The sequence below is a fragment of the Tachypleus tridentatus genome, unplaced genomic scaffold (genome assembly GCF_004210375.1).
Source record: "Tachypleus tridentatus isolate NWPU-2018 unplaced genomic scaffold, ASM421037v1 Hic_cluster_2, whole genome shotgun sequence".
NCBI classification, from domain to species: Eukaryota; Metazoa; Arthropoda; class Merostomata; order Xiphosura; family Limulidae; genus Tachypleus; species Tachypleus tridentatus.
This window is the reverse complement of record NW_027467782.1, coordinates 39,584,921-39,610,772: the sequence shown is the minus strand read 5'-3', so window position 1 is coordinate 39,610,772 and position 25,852 is coordinate 39,584,921. Positions and strand designations below refer to the sequence as shown.

General features: G+C 34.2%; 1 long non-coding RNA gene across 1 annotated transcript; it reads right to left on the bottom strand.

Moving 5' to 3' along the window:
* Positions 1–6,710: 6,710 nt before the first annotated feature.
* On the bottom strand, positions 6,711–8,331 carry LOC143243160 (uncharacterized). The gene is made up of 2 exons (XR_013024088.1): positions 7,345–8,331; positions 6,711–6,860 (listed from the first exon to the last, which is right to left on the bottom strand). It is a non-coding gene; the product is annotated as an uncharacterized LOC143243160 (long non-coding RNA).
* Positions 8,332–25,852: the final 17,521 nt, after the last annotated feature.

Here is a 25,852-nt window from a genome sequence, read left to right as displayed (position 1 = left end):
CAACAAATTGTACCTAGAGCATGAATGAAGGGTCGCCCTTCGCGATTACGTGTATAACCGTTTGTTGGTGTATATCTCAGAGGAAAAAGTTTGAGATGTGACAAATCATACATGTCGTCTGTAGATTTATATATATGTGTGTATATATATATATATATATATATTATTATCCAGTCGTAATATGTGAAAAATAAAAATAGAAAGAACCGCAAAATGTTTTATGATTAGATTAAAATACATAAATAGGTACTACTAAGAAACAAACATATAAAGTTGAAAGGATACACAAGTTACTACCAGTAATAAAAACAAATTGAGTTATTTTGTGATACTCTAAAAAAAATTTTAGGGGTGCGGGGCATAAAAAAGGTTGGGAACCACTGCTCAAGAGTAAGTGTGTCAAAAGGGTGTCAGTTTTCCATATTTTATGTTTCAAGTTTGTATAGGAAGTGTTCTGTTAAAAGCCACTCAACAATAACATACCGTTACGTCACATTTTAAAATGTGAATGACAGTGTAATTAATTCCTTACAAGTTAGCGAAGAATATTCTGTTTGTTGTTAACATTATTCATACCTGTTATTTCGTTATTTAAAAAATGTTGAGCTCTGTCTTCGTCCGAGGTTTTCAAACTTAGCGCGAGAAAAAGATACTATAAACAGGAGACAAAGATAAACTGTTGGAAAGACACTACGGCTCACGATATATATATATAATAGTAGTATATAATGTCCAATCATATTCAGATGTTGACGATAGATACTTTCAAAGTCGATCTTCATTGGTTGTTGTTCAGATCGAAGTCTGTAATATCATAGAGTTGTAAAACATAAAGTTTATAGCAAATAAACCACAAAGAAAACTGTAAGAAAACCAAAACATGAGTAATTAGTATGTTAAGTAATAAACATTTATTAACAAATACAATCATAGGATTTGGGATTATGATTTAATAATTAATAGGTAAATTGTCTACTGGAGAAACACGTTAGAGTTTAGATATTAAACAGTCCCCCACAAGTACAGCAGCAAGTCTACGGACTTACAACGCTAAAATCAGGCGTTTGATTCCCCTCGGTGGACTCAGCAGATGGCCCAATGTGTTTTTGTTCTAAGAAAATACACATACGTGCATGTTAACAAACATGAAAGTCTGGATTGGTTTCTTACTTCTTTGTGACTTACACTCACTAAATGTTACAAAATTATAATGTATGTCTGAGTAAAACTGTTCATACAGATTTATAATTATTTTTTACTTAAAGTTTAAAATATGATATGTTGGTGCGCACTCAAAACCTGAAAGATGCTCACAAGTTGTGGAAGGATAAAAAACAGGTGCAGTAAAAGATCAAAAAGTTAAAAAAAAATGCATTGCAGTAGATGATTAGTAATGGTTATTTTATAACTCACAAATTACGTTTTAGTTCCAGGTTAGTTTTAACCCCATATCATACACACAAGATTTCTTCTGACTAAAGTCATCCGAATTTCTCTTAACTCGAAGCTTGTATATATTTTATACGTATGAAGACCGTATGGTCTGTTATACTGACGAAACCAAACCAAATAGTAAGAGCTATTAAACATTTGGAACTTTCCAAGAAAACAATAAAAAAGTTGTCTACCCCTATTCTTCCTTTACAGAAAATTCTACCTTTTCTACTTTTTATAAATTTATGTTTAGATTCATCCTAACCTTCTGAGCCCGAAAGAAATATTTTAAAAGAACAATCACTGAATAAAATATTCAGGTTATATCATCCAAGAGTACCATTGTTATTCTTACCCGAAATGACCACTTAACCAAAAAGTGGTTATTCTTGACCACTTTACCAAATTTAATATCCTTATCAATGATCCTTAAATTATTACTTAAGGAAACATTCCAAAGATGACCAGATGATTAAGGCGCTTGATTCGTAATCTGAGGGTCACAGGTACAAATCCCATCACACCAACCATGCTCGTCCTTTCTCCCGTGGGTTCGTGATAATGTTACGGTCAATACTATTATTTGTTGGTAAAAGAGTAACCGAAGAATTGGTAGTGGGTGGTGATGACTGGTTGCTTTCTCTTTCGTCTAACACTGCTAAATTGAGGACGGCTATCGCATATAACCTTCATGTATCTTTGTGTGAAATTTCAAAATGAACAAAATGCTTGAGAAAACTTAGTAACAAAAGTGTTGTAGACATTTGTCTGATGATGAGAAGACACCGGGTAAACCATCACAGTATATTAAGTTGTTAGCGTAATTGTTGTAAAAATAATTATTATAAATTTACTAAAATCACGAAGTAAATGCAAAGTTAATTAATAATACAAGAACATAGTATCGGCTATGTATTACCAATTGGAGCATTATATAGTGTTGAAGATATATATGTTTGGTGAGTCCAATATAAAGAATTAATAACGTCACATTTTCTAATCTTACTATAATATGGCATGTATATCTGTATCTATCAGTGTATGTGACCGAAACAATAAATGAGTTATGGCATATCTATCAAATGGCACCACAAACAAAAAATCTATTTAAAATTTCCACTTTTGGTATTCTAGATTCAGACAATTACAAAAATAAGTACGATACGTATAAAATTCCTTTGTTTGTCACAGATATAATTTTAAGTATTCTTCTTGTAACAAGAACCTGGACTGAACCTGAAGGTTTGATTATATTTTAATGATGTAATTTATAAGTATAGTTTTAAGAAAAGAAAAACTGGTGGGTTTTCTTTAACAAAGTGTAGCACATTTAAGAGATACAAAATGACTGTTTGAATCAGCACAACCTGAACACTTTTCCCCTGCAGTATTTGCTGTAAACTGAATCTTTTTTTTTTAGAAAATTTTTACTTTTTTCAAAGTTTTCCAGTACGACGTGATGTAAAACAGCCCAGTAATCGCTAACCTTCTCATAGGTTGTAGAGTAAAGTAAATGTTACCAGTTGTCTAACTTTTGTTTCTCATTTCAAGAATTTAATTCACATTTAAAATATTTATGCAAAACATTATACCTACAAACTGTAATGGCCGAAGAACACGGGGAATACGAGGTGAGCAGCCTTTGACCATAAATATTTTGTTCTTTCTTCGCACAGTTCGGTTTATATTTTAATATTTCGTCTCCATAGTTACTACATACAGATATTTAATAGTATCGTGGTTCAACTTTATTGTTTTGTCTCACAATTTATATTGGTTAGAAGTGAAACAATACTGCTCAATCAATTGTTAAATTACGTAATGAAAGAAAAGGAAAATCAAAAGAGAAATATCAAACTGAAAAGTGAATATTTTAAAAGTAGAGTTATACAAAAGACAGTTTCTCTTAAACTTAGTTAACAATTTGTACCTAGAGTATAAATAAAGGTCGTTCTTCACGACGAATGTAACGATTTGTTGGTGTAAATCACAGAGAAACAAGTTTGAGATGTTTCTCGTCTGTAGATTTATTCTGCATATACAAGTTTAAACGTATATATATGTTTGTATTACATGAAATATAAAAATAAAGAGAACCACGATTGTTTTCTGATTAGTTTGTTTTTAGCAGCATCTATTTCTGTGTTTTAAAGTTGAAAGGATACACAATTTTCTAGTTGTGATAAAAACAAACTGTAATATTGTGTGATACTTTACAATAAGTAAGTGTTAAAGTAAAAGTAATAATATCAAATATATTGCTATTGTGTGTTGTTTTTGAACATCGGTTTAATTACATGTACCGTCCATTGTATCTGTTTATTTTTGTATTTATATCGTTAACGGGTATAGCTTCCATTGTATTTATCTTTTTTAAGATCTTTGATTTACTGTAAGATAGAAACTTTAAACTGTTTTAGTTTTTTATGTTTTATGTTTCGTTTCAGTATATTAAATGTTCTGCTCGGGTGGTTTTGTGTTGTCCATACGTATATAATGAACTGATGTGTTCTGAGATGTGAAAAGGTCTTCATACGTACACAGACACACATAAACTGGGTTTCATGTATTTAGTTACGTGTTATTGGGGAAAAAACAAACACATTTTTTTTTTAATCTGTGATGACGAGAAAAACAACTTGTAAAGAAAAGTATATATTTTAAAACGGCTGGTATTGGTTGAGAAATTTATTTATGTGGAGGAGCGAACAACTTTTCGACCTTTTTCGGTCATCGTCAGGTTCACAAAGAAAAAAAGAAGTAACTGACCAATAGCTGACCACATGTTTGAAGGGGGGTTGTGTAAATATAATCAAACATCTGAGCATGCCCTCTACAGAAATAGATGCTACTAAAAACAAACTGATAAAAATTTTGTGGTTCTCTTTATATTTATAATTAAACATCTAAGCACGCTCTTTACATTCCTACACTCAATTACACAACACTTGTAAGTACTTACGGTGCTCAACTAGCAACCTATGGGTCACGTGCTGTAGTGTGAGTTTTAATATCTAAGTGTAACATTAAATACTACATACATGTCATTATTCAGTCTTTGAAAGTGAATTAACCTATTAACGACTCAATGTATTCCAAATTAAAACGGGCCCGGCATAGCCAGGTGCATAAGGGTAATCTGAGGATCGCGAGTTCGGATCTCCTATACATCCAAACATGCCCGCCCTTTCAGTCGTTAGGGCATTATAATGTTACAGTCAATCCCACTATTCTTTGAAAAAAGAGTAGCCAAAGAGTTGGTGGTGGGTGGTGATGACTAGCTGCCTTCCTTCTAGTCAATGCTGCTAAATTAGGGACGGCTAGCGCAGATAGTCTTCGAGTAGCTTTGTGCGAAATTCAAAACAAACAAACCAAGTCAAACACACGTGCGCGAATGTCATAAAATGATGTCTTTCATGATATAAAACACTTCATTACACAAACAGTCTCTGACACTGACATTAAATACCAAATAAATCTCTTTAGTTATTCTTTGGAACAGCTTGAACTTATTAATGACTCGTTTTGGTACAAATCAAAACACACATTTAGAGGGGATTACCTTTAACAGCGTTCTGAAGATCATGGTGTGGAAGTGTTTATGATTGTTTAATCTTTCCAAGGATTAACATGTTGCTAGTGGTCCTTCTATTGATTGACAACGTGAACTATTTCAAATGATGTGCTTCTGTGTCATCAGTGTAAGTTATAAACAACATAAAAACGTTAGTTTTATACTTCTGCATAATTTATCATTGAAAGAAACTAAACAAAATAAAGTAAAACAAAAAATATAATCTATAATACGGTGACATTATGTTGAGTTATCTACATTCTATTTGAGAACGGCTTTTATTGATAAGGAGAGAACAACGTTTCGACCTTCCTAGGTCATCTTCAGGTTAAAAAAAAGAGAGTTTGCAAGTGACCGTTGCTGGACACAAGTCTTCAGGACGAGAGTTTCAACAGGTGTGACAGTTATTAATTAGTATAGGTATAAAGATGTTCCTTTATATTGGTTTAATTTTGGTTTTAGTTTCTGCAAAAGTAGGGCATCTTTCATTTTACGTTTGTTTATATTTGTTTCCATACTTAGTATCTGGGTGTTTTCTATGGTAATGCTGTGTTTATTTGATTTGCAGTGTTCAAAACGTGTGAAGGCGTTTTTTGTTGTTGTTGTGCTTTGAATCTAGTTTTCATTTTCCCGCTTGTTTCTCTAATATAGAAGTCAAGGCAATTATTGCATTGTATTTTATTGTTGTGTTTGTCAATGCAGTTTTTACTCATAACAGACTTTAGTTTTGTACCTGGTTTTTGAATAAATTTGGTGTTTACTGGAATGTTGTGTTTTGTTATAAGGTTTTTCTAAATGTTGATTATTTTTTTGCTGATGTCGGGAACATGTGGCATTCAGCAGCATGAGGTTTTGTTGTTTCTTGGGGTTTATTGTTGTTTGTTTTGGTGTGTGCGTATAATTTTTCACACTTTTTTTTTCGGAAATTTGTCGATAAAACGTTGTTTTATTTTGTTGATTTCATAGTTAATTTTATCAGGTGAACATAGTTTTGTGGTTGTGTTTATTTGGTTTCTCAATATGTTGTTTTGTTTTGTTTCATGTGCCGAGTCCCAGGGAATGTATAATCCAGTATGGGTGATTTTTTTGTGGATTTCTGGTTTAAATTTCATTTCAGTTCTAGTGATCTTGAGGTTAAAAAATGTTATTTGGAGAGTTTTTTTTTTTCTGTTCACAAGTGAACATATTGTAGGGGTGAATAGAGTTAACGTAATTGAAAAACTAAGTGTGTATTTTGTGTATGTGAATTCAGCATTTGTATCATCAACGCACCAGTACATTGGTGGATGGAAGGCTGAATTTACCGCTTGAGATTCAGTCGGTGTTATAAAAATGTTGGCTAGAACTGTTGACATGGGATTCCCCATACTTAGGCCATTTATTTGTTGGTAGTTTTGGTTATTGAACATAAAGTTAATTTTGATGGTAGTGAATTCTATAGGGGGGTTGCTAATTGGTTGCTGGAGATATGTATCAATCCCGTACAGTTGTGGGTATTGACACTTTTATTGATAAGCAGAGAATACCGTTTGGACCTTCCTAGGTCAACTTCTGGTTAGTAAAAAAGAGTTTTCATCTCTCCGTTGCCGTACAAATGTCGTACTGAGATACATTTTTATTTCAATTGAGTTTCTTGTCATCAGGAGTTATGTATATTTTCACTTATCTTTCAGATTTGAACGTGATAAGAGATATAAAGCTATTTTTATTCTTTTTTTATTATTTTGTTTTATTTCCATGATGTTTTTATTTGACACTAGTTCCATCTATCCGTGAACCTTCATCACTAGATCAAGATTTCCAGTGAGTGAAATTAATGTTTGATAATCTTGTATACATGTTACGAACACTCCTGAAAATATCAAAATCATACATATACATTAATCGTAAGATCTTTGTAGTGATGTTTTAGTAAGTCTATCTACCCGACTAAAAGTTATCTATGAATATCTAATTTGCTTTGTTATGTTTGGGGAGGCACAATGTCAAAGGTGAGCCATTAGTGGACCTACTCCTTACACAGTTAGTATTTCGAGATTCTTAACCATCAAAAGGCATCGTTAGATATTGTAGATTCATTTATAGCCTCAACTGCAAGTACAATAGAAATCTATATATCAGTCGGACCTATTAAAACAAATAAGTTTCTTTAACACCCCCGCCCCTGTTCGACAGCCTAGACTATATGCAAGTTTAACAGTTGTAAACATACTCGCATCATATATAGAACACCTATATATAATTTAAAAACATGTTTGACGCAGAGTTAAATCTTTGAGAGCACCACATTAAAAGGATTTTATTCTAAGAGTAATCTAAGAATTCCAACTTAATACCTGATCTTCACATTATCGTTTCGTTTTGCTTTTGTGATTTCGCCAGAGTGAATAAGTGATTAACATGTCGTCTTCTTCCAGAAATTACTACTGGAACAATACGTAACAAACGAGTTTTCTTTAATCTTCCACTTAAACTTTCAGAAAAAAAATAGTAACAGATGATTAAACTAACATTACTATCCGGATGTTTAATTAAAAAATATTTAAGTCTATCATGACAATAAATTTAGAGTTAACATATTTGCATCTTCACGATAATTCTTCAGCGTTATTTCCGTTTTTCTTTAAATAAGAATATACAATTATTAGATCACACTATTTCACTAGTGTTATCTTAAAATTTGCCATTCATCGTTGCCGATACGACGCCTCTAATCGTTCTTCTAATATCCAGTCTCAAACTCAAACTAACGTGGCAGGGTTCAGTTTAGAGAGAGAGAAATCAGAAGAGTTCTCTCTCCAACTGGGGTGTTCAAGAACGTTGTGGTTCCTCTTCGTCCCCTTTCGCGAATTATTAGGATTTTTTTTTAATTCTTTTTTTGGGAGGAGGATGTCACTAAATGTTGTCTTGGGTGGAGGCAAAGGCAGCACTGGAAAGAATGGCCGGGTCCCGTCCCGAAAGGAAGAAGTCAAGTAAATATGAACATGGCTACAATTCAATTCAAACGACCCAACTCAGTGTCTGGCAATAAAGTTGCCTGGGCTGGGATCTAGAAATCCAATGCCTCAGTACTTGCTGTGGTGGGAAACGGAGTGCCCTGAGAAAACCCACTTTCACAGGACAGGCGCCGAAAGTTCTGCCTGTCGTGTTCCCGATATATCCCGAGTTCTACTCTACATACCATTCAGCATACATTCTTGCGTCCTTCCAAGTAGCTAACTACGCAACGAGTCACGAAAAACGCCTTAAATAACACTCATGGGCCTTTTCACTGTATTCTAGAGCAACAAATAGAAAACATAGCTCTCATATTCTGACGCAAAGTTTCAACTTCTACATCTTTATTAAGCACCAAACGTATTTAAAAGTTATTAACATTTGTTTTTATAAAAGATTCAAGGAAAATTGTGTAACATGCTTGACGAAAAGTCAAAAGAACATTCTAGAAATTTTGCGGAAGTGCACAACCATATAACAGCTATTGCCAAACTTTTGTATTGCGAAATAATATCCCGTAACGCCATCTATTATCTCAAACAAGAACAAAAAGAAAAATCCTGTTGCATTATAGCGCCATCTATCATTACGAATATTATTTATAAAATTATAAAAAAGGAAAATCCTGAAGTATTAACTAAATTTAAGTTTTCCCGATATACAAGCCCAAACTATTTAAAAGTTGTCTTTTAAACAATTTAGAGTTATAATCAAATATATCAAAATCTAGTTGATTGTAAACTTGTTTAGACCTTGTCCTACGTGTTCAAAATTACGAACAAAGCTCTTTCAAATATTTGATTAATTTAAAAATTATTAACCAAAACTCAATCAACGAGAAAATGAACATACTTTTTAAATTTAAGTTTACTCGATAAAATAGGCAAAATAAAGCAATATTACTTTTATGTTTATTTCGGAAATATATCGCACATTATGACAAAAATCACACAAAGTTCACACTTCTACGTTAGAAGTGCTTGTAATAATTCACCATATGATTATACAAACAAATCCACAACTCGCAATGATTTCAAAATATATTCTTTTTCAGTACAAGTACATTTAGTATTTCTTTCCCTCCGTACATTTTGTTTTACATATTAAACCACGTATTGTTCTTCTTGAGGACAAAAAACCCACTTGAAACAAAAGTGCATCTCGGAATGGTTAACTTGAAAATGTTTTTGGAAGATTGAAACGTTGTTCTCTGCTTTATTAATAAAAATGTTAAAACGCATAGCAGCCATGTTTTGTTTGTTTTATAATCTGTAATGATATATCCTTACATGCAAAAACATGTTAGCATACATTGTAACATTGAAAGTGAATAAAACAGGTCAGCAATTAGCTTCACTTTGTTTAGTGTAATTATTTATTTTTTAAAATAAATTCAAGCAATGACATGAAAAATAAAATTATTTCCTTATTTTGTACAACTTATTATTTACGAGTTCGTAAAGATAATATATATTTTAAAACTGCACCACAACTTTAATTATATCATGTTATACCTTCAATTTGTTCATTAGTTCTTTTTTAACATAAATTTGGTTTTATACCTGACTCATGCTTGTAATCAAGTTAAATTTCTCAATTTACACAAATGCATATTGTTACGCAATGATTAAGATGACGCAGCATGCAGTCTCCTGTCCCTGTTACTAAATATTACGTAGGGTGAGTCATATTCTGTCAACACAAAATGATAAACTAAACCTACTGTAGCTAAAACTACTTTCCGATGCACTGCAACGAGGGAAGGCAACATGCGTGAAGTACTGACAATAAAGTAATCAGGTGACCAAGGACTTACGACTAACCTGAGGTGTTTATTTTATTATTTGAGACAGAAAACCCTAACCAAAACAGAATAACAGGACTGATCCGCCGCCAGGATCTACTGCAGCCCACACCTGAACTTGTAGACCAGAGTTGAATTACAATAATTTTTTTTCCAACTGATATGCTTGGCCGGAATAGCCTACGACAACGTTTCTCATCCTCCATGTTTACTACTAAACGCAAAAGTAAAAAACTCAGATTGAAATAGCTAACATTCCCAAGCTATTGGCAACGTAGATAAGAAAACTGTACTGATTCGAGAATGAACAGGGCCTTCGCTTAACTTTTTTAAGGAGTCAACAGAGCTCACAGAACAAGTATTTTTAGGGGTAAATCCTATAGTTCATTTAAAATGTATTCTTTCGTGCAAATTCTTATAAAAATTACGGAATAGAAAATTTTACGTAAATTAAAAGAAATGTAACAGAATTTGTATTGTTGTGAATTCGTATTTCATAAAATATGTACAAGTCAAACCATTTTATTTTTTCAAACCACTTATTTTAATTCACACATGATCTTTAATTTCTCCCTGAAGCATGGCACAACAGTAACTTTCTGTTTCCCTTTGAAGAAAATCTTTACGTCACTGTCAGTGTAATCTAATTTTGTTCCTACATAACCCTTTACCATCTAGTTGATATGTATTTGTGAATAATATGTCAAACACATTTAGTGGAGAGATGGAAAAATCATACTATTTACATTACCACTGACTTTATAGCAATTAGTTCTTTCAGATCTTAAAACAGTTGTTAATTAGTTGTTCATGAATATGAATTTGTAGTAAGCAAATTTCTAAAATTAACAACACATGGAAAACATGTAAATAGCTTTAAAATGGTTAGGTAATGGTGAATTAAATTTATATTGATGTCCTTTTCTAATGAAAATAAATAATGAAGGTATTTCTTTTGAGGATCATCCACATTGTGTGTGTGTGTGTATAAAATAAAAAGGGGGGAGGTAATGGAGCAATGAACATGAAAAAGAGGAAAATATGTTACAGGTTCAAATGCTGTTTGTGAAGTTAGGTCTACCAGTGATCACAGTCTACAGCAAATCCTACAAAAGAAATGAACTGATCTGTTACTTACACTTCTCACACTTCCCATCTTTCTTTCCCACTTCCTATGTTTGTTTGTTTTTGTGTGCCTAATCTTGATGTGAAAATTGGATTCTACTGCACAGAAAGAACCAGCTGTATCAAAAGGACGTGTTGAATCCCTCTTGATGGAGGATTTTCACATTTTCATGCATGCTGTCAAGCAGCAGTCTTGTGTAAAAATATGTGAAGGCAGGTGAGAGTATCAAGGCTAGCAAGGAGTAAATATTTGTGCAACCAGTGGGCAGTACAAGTAAAAAAAATGTAAGAGGTAAGAAAAGATCCAATGATTGAACATGTTATAACAATATCATAAGATCTCAGCTAAGATATTATATCTGAAAAGAACCAATTATAGAACATGTTATAACAATATAATAAGATCTCGGGTAAGATATCTGAAAAGAACCAATGATAGAACATGTTATAACAATAAGATCTATCTTTGATATAACATACATGCATTTTTAGCAGAGTATAGTATCCAATTTTAAGTATTGCTGCTGTAGTTCTGTTTTATGTCAAGAATATATGGCATTAATTAAATTAATATATTCAAAATATAGCAATACATATTAAACCAAATAAAATAAAACATTTGACAGTACCCAGCCATATTGGCCAGTATTGATACAGCATGAAGTGAGGATGGGTTATGAAGAAACAATGTAATGATACTACCTCATTAAATTAACTTTAAATAGACTTTAAAAGGAAGAAAAAAATATATCTGACAGAAAGACTCAACTATCTGCACCAAACATCCCATAAAAAGTTAAAATTAAAGTAAATTTAGTAAAATTCATAAAAGGAAATTAAAGTAAAACAAAACAAAGTTATTTACATTTAGTCTAAAACATTAAAAGAAAAACTACAGTTATAGAAATCATAAAGAACTTTCTGCAGAATAACTGTAATTATCATAACCTGCTAGGAAGACTAACAGGAAAGTAAAGAAACCACCTAAAGTTGGCCTTTCCAGTTCTGGTTCTGAGTCATTTGATGTTATGGCCATTTTCAAAAAATAAAGTAATAAAAGTTTTAAAAGACATGCAGCAAAATTTTAATAATAACTCACCAGGATGACTAACGGGTAATTCAAATAACAACGATAGTCACCTGAAGTTGGTTTTCCAGTCCTGGTGTCGAGTTATTTAACGTTACAGCCAGTTTCTAATTTAAAATCGAACTAATTGGACTTGGATTCTTAAAATGGAACTACATTAAAAAAGGTTGAATGTAGAAATTAAAACTCTTAAATGGCATTAAAAATATTAATGGTCACTAAAAAACTAAAAACTTTACCAAGATGGACAGTGTCATCATCACCAATAACTAACGTCATGGATAACATGTTTAAAATGGTGCTGTTGTTGAGAGTTGTAACAATAGCAAGATAGTAAAATGTGGCTTATTGTGATCTGAGTGTTACACAGACTACACACTGGTGCATCAGTTCCAGATAAATGATTAGTTAAAAAACTGTAGCCAATGCGTAGTCTAGTTAGAACAACTTCCTCTTTCCAATCCTTATGGAAGCAAGACGGCCAAAGTTCAATATAGGGTTTTATTTGGAAAAGCTTGTTTTCACATTGCTCACTTCAAGTCGACTACCAGCTGGCATGGAGCAGAGCCTTGAATACAGGACCATAGTCCATGTATGGAACAGGCACATTGGTGACAGTGCCAGAGCAAGTAGATTTAGCTGTGGTGTTGGCGAGCATGTTCCTGCTAACACCAACGTGGCTTGGAATTCAGAAAAACTAGACAGAAGTAGATGTTAAAGAGAAATGGGCCAGTTGGTTTTGAATATTGGCAAGAACAGGGTGTGAACCAACGTGAAGCGATTCCAGGGCCAGTAGAGAACTAACCGAGTCAGTAAAATAGTGAAGTTGGAGTACTGCTTAGCTTTAATATGATCCAGGACAAGAGAAATGGCATACAGTTCAGCAGTGAACACAGAAGCTGCAGGGGAGATTCTGCGTGCAACCACCGAACCACAACAAACCATGGCAGAGCCCACAGAGTCAGCTGATTTTGAATCATCTGTATAAATGGCAATAGAAACACTGGATATTTGGCAAAAGCTTTTACCTAGAGTATAGGCGATACTCCAGGTATCAGCTACTTCCTGGTCATCAGAGAGTAAGATTGAGAGGGAACAGAATTATATTGCCCACTGACCTTTCAAATCTTGTCCCATTTGACTTTGGAACTGGTGGTAGAAGATATGCTGGTTGTGAACTTAATTCAAGATTCCTTCTGGCTTTGATGTCTTACCCACCGAGCATGTACATGGATCCGCTGGAAAACGATGTGGTGTGAGAGTGTGGGATACCAACGAAAAGTATCCCAGACCCATTTTTGAGTCATGGACAAGTATATAGTGGAAAACGTGTCAAGGTTTTAAGAATACATTGAGCAGCTGCTTGTATAATACAGTGGCTGCTGCCACACAGTCGTCTGTTGATGGCTTACACACAAGGGCAGTTCTGCGAGAGCAGTGAAAGTGGGCCAGTTTGTCTGATCCAGCTTCCACCGGGGCACGTGGGTTGGGTGGCATTGACCACAGTCAGTCTCTCTCATAATTATAGGAAAATGATCACTGCCTCGTAAATTATTATCAACCCTCCATGAAAAAAAGGAGTAAAATAAAGGGGAGCAAATTGAGAGATCAGTAGCAGTAAAGAACTGACTAGGTGGATGAAAATAAGTAGAAGAACCAGTATTGAAAAGAGAGAGGTTGTGAGCATATGCTCTACAGAGGGACCCCTCCTATCAATATCCTCAGAGGGGATGATGTCCATTAAAGTCCCCCAGGATTAAAAAGGGAGACAGCAGCTGTTCAATGTGAGTACCAAGGTCTGATTGATCATATGTCTCTCCAGGTGACAGAAGGAGAGAACAAACAGTAATGGTATGACCCAAGGAAACACGGATAGCTACGGGCTTCAAGGGTGTGTCAAGTGGTAAAGACAGAGTGGATACATGCTGATCACCCAAAATTGCCACCCTTCCATGCACTTATCCATCACACAGCCTGTCATTTCTGTACAAAGAACACTGCCAAAAGGTGACTGTATCAGCAGGTTTCAGAAATGTTTCCTGTAAGGGAAGACATACAAGATGGTAGGAAACAATCAGTGTTTTGATGCCATCCAGATTAGAACATAAACCTTGACAGTTCCGTTGTATCAAGGTGACCATTTTTAATTACGTGTCGGCAAATTGGGTAGAGAATCCTTCTGTTTATGACCACATCTTTTTTCCTTACTGCCCTTATTTGAGGGAGGTCTTTGCTGTTCGAAGGGGATTCTAGTGACTGAAGATGCAAGTGAATGATTGTTTTGCACCTTGGGTGGGAGAAGAAGATGTATCTGAGGAAATGCCTGTACCGGAACTAAGGGATGTGGATCTTGGGGTTTGGTGGAATGTATGTAAGGGACAGAGATGGGTGTTGAAGTTGACCCATCAACTTTTTTAGCAATGGAGGTCAAAAGGCTTTTCACTTGTTTTGAGAACAATTCTTTTGGAGGCACAGAGAGATATGTATGCACTCTCACTGTAGTTGTGGAACGAAGTGCAGCAGCATATGTCCACGATAAAGTGGTGGAGAGCAATTTTCGAGCCTCAGGATAACTAATGTTATGAATCATTTTCAAAAGCTGCACATTTTTATCTTCCAACCATTTAAGGCAAGAATGAAAGTAGGACGGGTGAGAGCCATTGCATTTGATGCAGTGAGGATCCATTTCACACTCATAGGCATCATGGTCCTTGCCACAACAATGAGCACATGTCAGGGAACAACAACATGACATCTTTGAATGACTGAACTTTTGACACTAGAAACATTGAAGAGGGTTTTGAATGTGTGACCATACCCTACAATTAAAATAACCTGCCTTAATGGTGACAGGTGGTCATAGTGATGCAAATGTCAGAACAAGGATACTGGTTGGCATTGTAATTCCATCTTTGCGACTGGAGATACGCCTCACTGCAGAAACTCCTTAAGTGGAGAAACCAATGAGAATCTCTGACTCGGGATATTCTTCAAATCCCTCTCAACAATAACTCCTCACGATGAATTCAAATTAGCATGAGGTGTAACCTCAATAGGTATATCCCCAATTGCCTTTGAATTCAAGAGCAGTTCACTGTGTTAAAATGTAAATGTTTCCACCAATATGCCACCAGATCTTTACTGACTTTGGAAAGCCAGCAAGTCTCTCCAGTCCCTTCTGAATAAAAAAAGTGGACATTTGCCCTAAAGATTTGTTTGAAAGAGAATGTAGGACAAAAAAATGAAGTTCAACAGGTGGTACAGATGTTGAAGATTGCTACTCAGAAACTTCAAGACAGTTATTTACCTGTAGACTGTTTTGATTTAAATTTTTATTTGGAATTCATAATAAAAAAAGGGAAATTTTAGTGCCAACTGACCCCACCCACCGTGAAGACCTACGAGGGGATGCATTAAAATGTGAAACAAGAACACTGCAGCAATGCCAGGGTTTCATGAGCACTATACCCAAACACCAGCATCAGATACAACATCCACAATGTCTGTTTAGAACATCCAACACTGGTACTTGGTTGACCCTAACCCAAGTGCACCACTCCAAGGCAGCCCACCTTCAGGAATTCAAAACCATAGTGGTGTGTTGGGGTTGGACCCCCTCAACCACCAGGATCATCTCCTCCCCTTCACAGGTTGCCACACATGGCAAACACATGGGTGGATGTTCAGATCCAAGAGGAGGTAAACTGAAAGAACAGAATCTTCCCTAGGAGGTCCCCTCACCACATACTGACAGACAGAATGGCAAAAACATTATAAACACAGCACTAGGTAATAATAATAATCTAAGTTAAAAGTCCGTAGACACATGACATAACACAAACACAGTACTACATAATAACACCTTAATAGCTAGAATTTCATAGAAATTTGATACTACATAAACATAGCACTGGATAATAATGTCTTTATGGTTAGAAGTCCATAGAACCATGATGTAACATAAAAACACAGCAATCAATATTAACATCCTTTATCCATGACCTATGACAATTACGGTCAGTATTATTTAGTGATAATCTGAAAAGTATAGCTATTTATGACCAAGACAAATACATTTTGTATAAATAAATTAGAACTGCACATGACCAAGGCAAAAACATTCTGTGCAAATAAAGTAGAACTGACATGACCAAGACAAATATTTTGTGTAAATAAAGTCCATGACTGACAGTCCATTACAATATAGTATTACCAGCTGATAAGTGCCTATATGATCTTATGAAACACCCTATTTCTACATAGCCTGTTGCAACTAGTAGTAACAATGATACAATTGAATGCTAGTGTGGAATTGGACTGACAGAATCACAGCTGTTTGGGTAACATTTGTCACAAAGTGGAATCCAATGAAAGTAAGATGTTAGGGATCCTGGGAAATAGAGACAAATCTGTAACTAAAGTACGCCTTCTCCTCATAAACCAGCAGATGTGGTTAAAAATGGCCAAGGGACAGGAGATTACTCCCTAAAGAAAGCTGTCTGAGCATGTAAAGAATGTGAGAGAAAAGCATTGGTAGAAGTCATAATACTGGCCCATAAAACGTCCTCCAGTGGATAAATGGAATGGGCAGAAAAAGCAAATGTGTTGAAATTGGTGAGATGTAACTTAGAAGATACCTCATGTGTAAAAACCAAAAGTATGTAAAATGTACATTTCAGAACCATCTTCTATGAGAATGGGAAAAATTGAGGAAAAGTGAAGGATCCCATTGGAAATACGGTCAAGATGATCACCACAAAAGGAGGTAAAGTGGGTCAAATAACACTTCCAGGCCTGACAGACCAAACCAAATTATCAGATTAAAACTGATTGCAAAGGTGAAAAATACATGGAAAAAGAACCCTTTCCTAGCACCCAGAAATATAGTAGGAAAGAACCTATAAGGATATAAGAGGATCTAAAGGGAGAGAGAAAGTTCTACGAACATGTTAACAACTCCAACTTTTGACATCAACATAGCAGCAGCAAAAATATAGTTCCAACAGGAAGTGGAAAACCAAGAAATGTAAACAGACAAGAAAGATATATAGTCTATCTCTCCTATCACATAATAAAACAGTAAATCTCACAGCCCAAACCAGAAAACATTCAGGAAATAGGAGAAATTAAATAGTCCCCCCTTCCACATACATGGTAGAAGTACACTCAAGGGGGGAGAAGGAAAGTCCCAACATTCTCACAAATCCAAATGATTCATGGAAGAAAATGAGTCAGATCCATGTTGGGCTCTTGAGTAACCTATATAATAAAGTCAGAAAACAAAATCCAACTTCCACCCAGCCTCAACAAAAATACACAACTTCAGAAGCCTAGGAGAGTGTTTCCATCTCTCAGTGGATAAAAACATAAACAGCTCCAACTAAAATTGTCCCCACCACAGAGAGACAATAAACAACAAAGGTATGAGAGGTCTAATTAGCCACCATGCTGACAAGAGTAATAAAATAATTCATACCCACAAATATCATATCTAATACAGTTTTTTTATATATATGTTGATTATAATTACACTGAAATCTACAAGGCATAACAAAATTCACAAACCATAACTTCAACATAGAAAATCACGATCTATGCTTTGTCAAGGAAAAGTGATTACACTATTTAACTAAGGTACTTTTTACAATACTTGGATAGATGGCACATTGATAAGGGTGGAGAAAATTGGAACTCAGATGTTGCCAAAGACATTGAAGTGGGTCAATGTTTAGATAATCATAGCATATGTTGAAGAATAGCTATATTGTCAGCAGATGGTAAGGATGTTTAGAAAGAATAACTGCATCTGCAAGAAGAACAAAAGTGCATCATCATTTCTATCTTTGTACAAGGCTTTAATGAGTAAAATATGTAGTAGGCAGTGTATAAAAATGTTCAGACAAATAAAAGAAACTGACCCAATTCCACTTTTTCACATCATTAATCAAGTAAACCCTTATGAAGATGGATGTGTCTGAGGATCACATTAGGCATATAATGCTTTAAGAATTTATAAAAGGCAATAGCAGAAACTACATTAAACATGGTAAAAATACAGTATGGTTAACATTCATGAAACTTATTTAGATTTAACTTAGTTCTTAAATCTATATATGAATGTTGGCAACCAGTATTTGATGGTGATTTCTTTGATAATTTGCAACTCCTGGACGTTAATCTTGAGAGCAATTTATGTATTATTTGCATCTTTAAAAACATATTGGTAAACCAACTCTTTTAAGACCAGGAATTTTATATTTCTAAAAACCAAGCATTATTATGAATTTACGAAAATACCACGGTTTTATACTTGATTTATTTTATATTTTATTACAGAAAGGCTAAAAACATGTATTAGTTGATTCAGTATTACAAAATCTCTTATGAAAGTAGTCCACAAAGTCCATGGGAGGTTTATTTTTGAAAGACATCCTTTTTGTTAGGATGTGATAATAATGATAATTCAAAGTAGAAGACTGAGAGTTAACCTCCAGGTTAAAATGCACATGAACAAATATTAATAAAACAAATTATCTATTAAAAATTATGACTTTTCATGTGCAACAGTCTTGTAATGTTTAGTAAAAATCTACCAAGTTTTGTGAATATACACTGAATATATTAGAAGTTGCTAGCATGTAAATTAATGAGTACAAATAGTTATGGGTTTGGCCCAATGGGCCTAGGCAGTTTCAGTAAAGTTCATGAACTACTATAAAAAAATTATGAACTGAAACATTTACCATGGAATGATAAAATCTTATATCAATATATATTAAAAGTTACAAGTTTAGATTATAATGCTCCAAGTCAACTACCAGCTGACACAGAGCTGAGCCTTGATTACAGGAACATAGTCCATGTATTGGATAGGCACAGTGGTGATAGTGCCAGAACAGATAGACTGAGCTACGGTGTCAACAATCTCATTCCCGCAAATACTAATGTGGCCCAGTATCCAGAAAAACTGGATAGAAGTACATGTAAAAGGGAAATGGGACATTCGGTTTTGAATATTGGGGAGAACATGGTGTGAACCAACATGAAGTGATTCCATGACCAGTAAAGCACTGGCAATTTGAGTACTGCTTAGTTTTACAAAACCCAGGGCAAGAAAAATAACAAACAGTTCAGCAGTGAACACAAAAGCTGTAGAGGGGATTCTTCGAGCAACCACAGAACCACAACAAACCATGGCAGAGCCCACACAGTCACCTGAGTTTGAACTGTATAAATGGGAATAGAAGAATGGTTCAAAAGATGTTCAGCAAATAGCAGACAGTATTTCCAATCAAGCATGTCTACCTTAAAGAATGGTCATATTTGGGAACTGTAAGAAGCCATGGTGGGATTGGTTGACCAGTGGATACAGCAATGTTATCCAAGGATAAATATGAAAAATTATTTTGATTTTATAAGTCTATAGCTGCCGTTCAATATACCTCATGCTCAACGACTGATGTGAGAAATGAAAGTCATCGACATAGAGCCCATTTGTAACAGTGAGAGAGAGTTATTCAGTAATGGCATTAATTTTTATACTGAAAAGTGTGAAACATAGAACACAGCTTTGAGGGACTCCAAGAAAAAAAATGGAAAAGTGTTAAACCCACACAAACTTGGAATTGCCTGTCCATTAAAAAGTGTTCAATAAAAATGGCAAATGGCCACATAACCCATATATATGGAGGTCTCGCAAAATGCCATACCTCCATGTTGTATCATAAGCCTTCTCAATGTCAAAGAATATTGATACAAGATGTTGTATCAGGTGGTCCATGGTTGAGTGTTGTCAGCAGAACCCACACTGGGTGGGCAAGAGGAGGTTCTTTGATTCAAGGAACTAAACAAGACAAGCACTAATCATCCTCCCTAACATCTTACAGAGACAGCTCGTCAAAGCAATTGGATGGTAGTTTGAAGGAATCTTGGGATCCTTCCAAGGCTTACAAAAAGGTAGGTGCCAGGCATTAGAAAAACATTTTCCTGCCAGATCCAGTTAAAAACAATTAGAAAAATAGCAAGAGAAGAAGGTGATAGATGGCACAGCATGTCATAGTGTACATCATCTGGTCCAACCAATGTACTGCCAGACCAATGAAGGGCCAGTTTCAGTTCCACCAGTGTAAAGGGACAATTATAGTTATAGAGACAATCACCTCAAAATGAAAGAGATGATTGTTCAGCCCAAGTCTTGATGGCTAAGAAGAAGGAAGAAGAAGTGTTAGATACCTGGCAAAAGCTTTTACCTAGAGTATCAGTGATGCTCTGGGTATAAGTTACTTCTTGGTCATCAGGTGGCAAGATCAAGAAAGGGACAGAATTGTATTGCCCACAGACTTTTCTAATATTGTCCCATATGACTTTGGAACAGATGGTAGAAGATATGCTGGTTCTGAACTTAATCCAAGAATCCTTCTGGCTTTGACGTCTTATCCACCTAGCATGTGCATGGGCCCGCTGAAAAGCAATGCAGTTCAAGAGTGTGGGATATCTTCAGAAAGTATCCCAGCCCCATTTTTGAGCCTTCAGTTCCACGTGGCAGGCAGGATTCCACCATAAACGAGGATATAGTGGAAAATGTGTCAAGGTTTTAGGAAAACACTGAGCAGCTGCTTGTATAATACAGACAGTTGCTGCTGCTACACAGTCATCTATTGACGGTTTACAGATGATGACAATATTAAGCTCTGCGAGAGTAGTGAAAGAGGGCTAGTTTGCCTGATCCAGCTTCCATTGGGGCACGCTGATCATGTGGCTTCGACCACAGTCAGTCTCTCTCAAGATTATAGGAAAATCATCACTGCCTCGTGGATTATTGTCAACCTTCCATGAAAAATGGGAGAATAATGAAGGGGAGCAAATTGAGAGAAACAATCATATTAAACATTTTTAATGGTTAAAAAAAAAGCAAATGACAATCTCATTGTATGTGAACTAATTTTAAAATATGATAATTATTTAACATAATATATTATAACACTTGGAATACACAAACACTTTTGAAAGTCAGAATTCATTTCATCTTCATTTAGAAACTGTGGAAGCAAAAGAGCACATTTATATTAAATCAGTAATTTAGTCTAAACGTATTACAAGCTCAATCAGTTTTATAAATAAAATACTAATAGCATGCCAAAATAGATCCTCAGAGCAGTAAACTTTCAAATTAATACAAAGTAACTCCTTTGATTCTCAACAGAAACAAGAATCATAACTTAAAGTTTTGAAGTACAGGAATAGATCTACAGTTTAAATTCACAAACAGCAAAATAATGTTTTTTGTTATTTCAGTGATATTGAGAAACAAAAAATGTGTGTTATACAGCATTACATTTTTCTGTTGATGTATACACACCCTGTACCAGTGTGGGAATTACAAAGACATGCGAGTAACCCAACTGTTGCACCATAATAAAATGTTTTTGCAACACTGTTGGGTAAATCCACTTGTCGTACCAAACAGCTCTAAATGTCAAGTCAGATAAATCCAATGATAGCATCCAAAAGGTTTTAAAAAAATCCCACTTGCTAGATTATAAATAGGTTGGATGAGAAAAAGCATAGACTTGCAAACAATCTGTACACTCGTTAAGGTCACTTCACTTTCTGTTACAATCCTGTTCTTATTGTGTAAGAAAGGATAGTATTTATTCAAAAGTATTCAAAGAGCTACTAGGATTACTTCATGAGTAGAAGAACTGAATCATGGGGATGGGTTAATCATACAGTCTAAGCTCAGTTGAAGTGCACCTTATAAGTTATATTCAAAATTGAACTAAACTTTATTAACACTTTTCAAACTAAACTTTATTAACTATATGTTAATAAACTGGACATTAGAGCATATTTATAATTAAAAGTTTTATATTATCTGATGTTCATGATTTAATATGCCAGTTATGTAGCTTTGTGCTCAGCAGCAAACAAAGTAACATTTTTATTACTTGGATAAATATAATTTCCAAAAATAGAGAAAGTTGTTATCTCTATTTGCAATTAGTTTATTATTATAGTGGCAATTGATTTAGTTATAGTTTTGATTAGGCTGTATAAATCTAATCAATGTAAACACTGCTTGAAGGTAACCAATTACATTTTCCAGTTCTAAACAGTTCTCTCAGTTGTTTAACATGCAAGTGACGCTACAATACATACTACAATAATGTGAAGAGGGAACCTTGAAGTCATTTCCACATAGACCACAAATTATTTGTAGACACTAGAGGATTATATTTAATAAACAAACAATATTGTCATCCCAAACTGAGACAAATACCTTAATAATACAATTCTATTTATACGTATGATGTAACGTAGGTTTTTCCATACCTACTGAAAGAAATCCTCTTACTTCGTAAACATAAAATTCAACTTCCAGAAGAAACTCACTTCCTTCCCCCCAAATCAAATACACAACATAATGTTTCAAAAATTTACAAACAATCACATTTAAATACTTTTTTCTCCATAACATTACTTAATTGTTTCTAGCTTCATGATAAGAACAGAAATAGTTGTTCACATTTGCACAAGATATTGAAAATTTGTTTACTGACTACAAAACTTGGTACCAACAGAGACCAATTCTGAATAATTTTAGTTGACAAGTTGACTTGTTCCCAAAATTCTGCTGTCATACCATGACTGAAAGCAATGATGAAAAGACAGTAAAAGATCATACTTATGATGGATGTTGTGAAATAGTATGTTTCACCATAAAACCCATTCTTAAATTGTTTAAAATCATAGAGTGTATTTTAATAAGCTAATTAATTTTCTTTGCTCTTACAAAAAAAAATAGTAAATGTGTCACAAATTAGCCTTAATATTTGCAGAACAAGTATCTAATCCTCCATAAAACTCCTCTCCTGTTGATCTTGTCAGTGAAAAACATTTTCCAAATTCATGTTCACTCATTAAACCTTTTAAATTAAACACTTTCTCAAAAGCATCATCTTATCATCACAGTAATCACTCTAGTAGGTCTCAAGTCTTTCCAAACATTTGAGTTTGTTTGATTTTCATTTTATAAAATTTCATACTAACAACTTTAGTTATACAACATGAATGTGCAACCTGTTTCTGTCAGTATTTTTATCACAATCATTGATATGTATTTATGAAACTAAATACATTTAATGAAGTTAAATAGTGCATTAAAAACAGCAAACCTAAACCTCTGACTAATTATACTTGTTTGTTATAACTCAAAAACATGTGAGAAGTTGTGGACTTGAGCACCCACACCTCTCTCTCCTAATTTCTAATTCTATATCAATTGCTACTCTTTATTTCTTATGTTAAGACTGGCAAATAGAGATTAAGACTGATAAATGGTGCATCCCCACTGCAATGTGGGTCCTATTTCTTAGTCACCTCCAAAACCTGGGGTACATATTATGATCCCACACTGTAGCTTGTACCCTGGGATATTTTCAGTCAATGCAGAATTTTTTTTATTTAATTTGTTTTCCAGTTATAACAAACTAACACATGCGTCATTTTATGATTACTGATATTCCATTTCTGCCTTTACAAATGCATCATTAATGTAAGAAAAAGGTATAACTTGCAAATGTTTAGGTATACCCATTTAATCCCATACAGTTCACCTGAAGTATATAAACAAGCTTTTGATACATATAAATATCACAGGACCCAAAATAAGACACTGATAAACTTAAAGTATAATGGTTATTCTAATCAAATGATGCATACTTTATACCATACTCTTCTTCCTACGTAATTAAGTTTTTATTCACTTCTGGAACTCTTCCAACTAATACAATAATTTAGTTTCATGTAGAATGACACAAAAACATTAAAATGATGAACATCAACAGAGAATGTATAATGTATAAAAACTATAAACCTCACAAACAATATTATAAGTTGGTAAGAATATAAACACTTTATTAATATTGTAAAAACTTCTAAGTGTCAAACATTATTGTACTGTCAGTAAAAATATTCAATACTAAATATTAAGCTATTTGTTAGACCTCAAGCATGAAACAAGAACATCATAATTCATGGTTTAATTACAAGAACTCAATTAACAAAATTAAAATCATAAAACATTAGAAAAATGGCCCTGTAAATATCATAATACAATATATGTTATTCATTTACTCAAATTATTGTTAATATAGTTTTCTGGGATTCTTAACTTACGTTCTACTCGTAATGTGAGGGTCGCGGGTTCGAATCCCCGTCGCACCAAACATGTTCGCCCTTTCAGCCGTGGGGGCGTTATAAGGTTATGATCAATAACACTATTCGTTGGTGAAACGTAAGCCCATGAGTTGGCGGTCGATGGTGGTCACTAGTTGCTTTACACTGCTAAACTAGGGACGACGAGCACTTAGCTCTCGAGTAGCTTAGCGCGAAATTCGAAACAAACAAATTCTTAATTATTACTACATTTTTATCACATTGTTACAACTTCCTTCGCGCTTTATTACTAATAACTTTACAACTAAGATTATAATTAAATCTAAGTCTGGATACAAGAGGCCTACATGTACATAACAAGTTGGTGTGTTACTTCAGTTTCTAGAAAGCTACATTTGGCTCGAAATCGAATAAGACATCCAATTTCGTTCAGTTTGAATTGGATTCTGAGTCATAATCTATCTTTTCTTCAATGTTTAAGTGTCAAATATGTCCGCATAATGAAGATATTCTAGTAATAGCAGATTAATAACATATTACTGTAGTGATTCATAAAAAATAAATAAATAACAAGATTCAAATGATTAACACTAACTACAAATTTCAATGACTACACTTACAAATTATATCCTAACTTAAGCATGCCGCCTCATCTTCACAACTTTCACCTTTGAATCAGTTTGGCTAATAACAGTCAAGTAGCTTTTGTGACGACTCCACATTGACTACATTTTAAAGAAGCATCAAAAACAAATTAATAAATGTGTTTCTTTTGAATAAACATATTTGTAAAAACTATGTGATTTGAGAATAATTAATAATTATAGATTTTTTTTCATTTTCAAACTGTGATACATGCATGTACACACACAAAATTTAAAGTTTCGTTTGTTTCAGAAGGTTTTACGTAAAGCTGTTGTTGTTTTGAATTAAGCATAACGCAATCCGTACTCTACCTCACCAGAAACCCGGTTTTTATTCTGGTTGGTCTACAGACATTCCGCTGAGTTACTGGGGGACGAAAGTTACATTCCCCAGGTGAGGTTCGAACTCACAACCCCGGCATATCCCACAAGTACTATCTTATAAGTACTAATGCGCTAACTAATTGCGCCACTGAGAATTTATACATGCCCTTCTAATCAAATAAGTTTCTACGCATAGGGTATTCGAACCTGCAACCTTTACATTACTAGTCAAGCGCCTTAACTACCTGGCCACATCGAGCCGAGAAACTTTATTTACCACTTAAATGTTCTCAATAACACATACAAGAAAATGTTTCGTGTATCCATCCTGGAGCGTTCCTTTGGCTGTTACGGTGGGGACACACGACTCCTATAGTTAGTTATTGTTTATAAAAGAACTTATTACATAATTATGTGTTGTTTGTCAAGTCCAGATTTATATACACCTCTTGAAAATCGAACCTTGTTTACGTTTATTTATAATAGTGTTGGTTTTCAGTGATTTACAGCTACATTATGGCAGGTTACATGATCTGATTCTGTGTAGAATGGGGCATTTCCTAGTGGTGATAATATTTCTTTCTGTAATATGTTCTCACTAGGCACAGAAAGTTGGCATTTTTACATACGTAGATGTATATGCAATATGAAAAAATGACAGATTTTATTGTACAAGAACTCTAAAG